Source organism: Saccopteryx leptura, chromosome 2 (genome assembly GCF_036850995.1).
Source record: "Saccopteryx leptura isolate mSacLep1 chromosome 2, mSacLep1_pri_phased_curated, whole genome shotgun sequence".
Taxonomy (NCBI): domain Eukaryota; kingdom Metazoa; phylum Chordata; class Mammalia; order Chiroptera; family Emballonuridae; genus Saccopteryx; species Saccopteryx leptura.
The window spans coordinates 88,643,749-88,647,500 of record NC_089504.1 but is presented as its reverse complement, the minus strand read 5'-3'; positions in this window follow the sequence as shown (position 1 = coordinate 88,647,500).

Sequence of the window (3,752 nt, the reverse complement as noted above, 5' to 3'; positions counted from 1 at the left end):
TGTCTCTTACAGTTTGTTTAGAAAAACAGTACTATGATACGGAAAGACTGGTTTCCTGTTCGGCTGACAGTCATGTTGAATCTAAACTTTAAAATTTTTTTTTAATTTTGAAAGAACATACATGTCAGGTTCTATGTGATGCTGGTGAGGGGAAGCCGAGTTTGCCACCCCAAAATAAGCCTTTTGGTTTTTTATTATTTTAAGATGATTATTTTTCAGATGCAAAAGACTCATAAAGAACCTTTGACCTTCCCTCTAACTGCACCAGGAAAAGAGATAATATCCTAATTAACTCCAGTTCAATATGAACTAAGTGTGATAAGCCAGGAGGAACCTAGCAAGGCCCTTTAGATTCAAGTCTGAATCTCATAGTTAAAGAAGGCCCAGCCAACATTTATTTACCAAACCTTTGCTTTTCCATCTTCATCAGAATTGCTTTCCTGCCCTTTGAAGTCCCAAACCACACCCCACTCCCCGTCTCCTTACCTCAAGATAAGCCGTAACTGCCTGCCGTGTCCTGGGATCTCATATTCCTATGGAACCCTCATGTACATATATAATAAATTTGGTCACTTTCTCCTGTTCATCTCTCGTGTTAATTTGGTTATTAGTCCAGCCAGAAGAACTTAGAAGGAAAATTATTTTTCCACCTCTATACTGGAAATCTTATTTTTTTTTCACAAAACATTTTTTACTTGAGTCCCAAAATTGCATTTCTTTATCTTTCTTTTTGGTGACAGAGACAGAGAGAGGGACAGTCAGGAACAGACAGACAGGAAGGGAGAGAGATGAGAAGCATCAATTCTTCATTGCAGCACCTTAGTTGTTCACTGATTGCTTTCTCATCTGTGCCTTGACTTAGGGGGGCTACAGCAGAGCAAGTGACCCCTTGCTCAAGCCAGCGACCTCAGGCTCAAGCTGGATGAGCCTGTACTCAAGCTGGCAACCTCAGGGTTTCAAACCTGGGTCCTCTACGTCCCAGTCCAGCGCTCCATCCATTTGTGCCACCTCCTGATCAGGCAGATAGCATTTTTATTTTATAAATTTATATATTAATATTTTACTTAAAATTTTTATTGAATTAATTGGGGTGATGGTTAATAAAATTATACAGGTTTCAAGTGCACAGTTCTACAATATATTATCTGTATATTATCTTTATATTGTATTGTGTGTTCACCACCCCAGGTCAAACTCCCTCCATCACCATCTATTCTCCCTTTACCCCCCTTCACCTGCCCCCACCCTCCTTCCCCTCCTGCAATCCCCATACTGTTTATTGATATACCCTAAGCTGAAGTTACTCCTTCCAGATAGCCAGTATAGGAGTCCAAAATGAAAGTGGAAGGATTCTAAACTCTTCAATCTGGAAAACAAATAAGACTTGACATATTTACACCAGGAAAAAAAATTCTTAAATATATCCATTGTATTGAAAGTTTTCTTCAAAAGAAGATGTGATTTGTTGCATAGCTAAGATTCTCAAAGAAGAACCCAAAACTTAATATTGCATTTTTATCTCTTGCTGGCTCATTAGCTGTAACTCTTTGTTTTGTTATTTTAGTGATTGCTTTAGGATTATAGCAACTGATATACCACCAGAGGTAGATTTAACGGCAGGCATACCAGGCACACACACACCCTGGGCCCCAATTTCTAAAGGGCACTGCAAAATTCCAACTTTACACTTTTTCTAATGATGCCAAGTTTGGCTTCATATGTGCAATTTTAACATTAATAGTACATAATATTTTTTATTTATTTAAAAATATGATAACATGTATTTTTATTTTCCCTGTATTTTTTAGGGGGCCCAATATTTTCTTCTGGGCCCGGGGCCTCAACTGACTTTAATCTGCCTCTGTATATATACCACTAGTCATATACTATAAGTATATAGGATAAGAGCCATATAATAGTATATTTATATTTCTCCCTTCTCATATGTGTGCTGTTGTGACATCACATTTTTCTTCTACATATATTATAAGCCCCACACTTTATTTTTATTTTTGCTTAAATATCCAATGAACGGCAGAGAAATTATGACAGCATGGATGGACCTAGAGAGCTTTATGCTAAGTGAAATAAGCCAGTCAGAGAAAGACAAGTACTGTATGATTTTGTATAATGTAGAATCTGTGAATAAAATGAAGTAATAAAATAGAAACAGATTCAGATATGTAGAATAAACTGACAGCTGTCTGAGGGGATGAGGGTTGGGGGATGGTGAAAAAAAGTAAAGGGATTAGGTAAAAAAAAACATGGACGCAAACAACACTGGTGGTTACAGAAGGGAATGGGGGGGGGTAGGGGAGGTAGAAAAAGGTAAAGGGGGGGGAGTGATGTCAGAGAAAAGGCACCGTGAGGAGTGCTCCCGATGCCTCTCTCTGAAACTTCAACAACTAAAGACAGAAAAACAATCTAAGGAGCATCTGAAATACACATACATCAAACAAAGGTATGATTGGGCGAAAAGATGGCTGAATATATAATCCACTCTGAAGGAAATAAGACAGAAAACGGAGTATTCCGCTTGCCTCACTGACCTGAGCAAGGGCTGTTTCACTTGGAACTGAGAGAAAGCAAGGGCTGGGGGCGCAGGAAAAGCTGGGCTAGGGCAGAGATGTTCAAGCAGAGGAGAGAGTGTGCTCGCGGCTCAGCCCACGCAGACCTAAAACCAGCAGCAGACCCCCGCAGAGATGGGTGAGCAGTTGTCTTGTTTACTCCCGGTATCCTGGTGGGTGAGCGCGGGCAGTTGTGAGTGAATCCACCTAGCGCTTTGGGCATGGGTGCCTGCATTTCTGGACAGAGAGGCTGGGTCAGAGACTGCCAGCAGTGGCCTTCTGCGTGGGCTGTGACCAGAGTTTCTGAATAATCCCGACTTCCCAAACAACAGCATGCAGGAAGTGCATGAAAGCCGGCTTCCCTACATGCCAGCTTCCTCTATGCCAGCCATACAGGCTAACAAAGCACACTCCTGGGGAAGAGAACTGTGGAAGTGGTGGGGGGAAGGGTGCGCAGGCAGCTTGCAGACAGCCTCTGGGTAGCAGACCTGCAGAGTGCTGAGACATACTAGACATGCCCAGAGACTCATAGAAAGACACCTGAAAGGCAATTGGCTCCCAGCCCTGCCTGATTACGCTGGCGGCTCTGGCTGGCAAAGTCTTACCCAGAACTTTGCATTGAGTGGGGATAGAGGGAGGATTTGGCAGCTCTTAGAGCCTCTTGCTCTCCAGGCAGTGGCTGGGGCAACTTCAAAGCTGGGTTCCCAGGCTGCTGGTTCAGGAAGGAGAGATTTAGGAAGAAGCTCCCATTGTCGGAGCCTGCAAACGCTAACAAGTCCCACCTACCAACGGGACTGAGGCCTAGTTAATGTCCTCACCACAGCGACACAACAGCAAATCTCTGCCTAAGAGTGCCACAGAGGCAGAACCTGGGGTACAGCGCCACCGTCCAAAAAGGGAGAAGAAAGTAAAAGGAAGAAAACTTCTCAAAACCAGTAAAAATCCACAGTCTTTGTAACTTTTTTCATTTATTTTGTACTTTTTATCTTTTTCTTCTTCTACCTTTGTCATTTTTTCCTCTTTCTGTTTTATTCCTTTCTTTTCATTTTGAACATTATTACCCATAGGTGTTACATTTTCCATTCTTTTTATTTTCTATGAGTGTTACATTCCAAAAAACTTAATTTATTTTCTCTCTTTTTGTTTCTTCTTTTCTCTTTCACATTTTCTCTATTTCGAATCTCA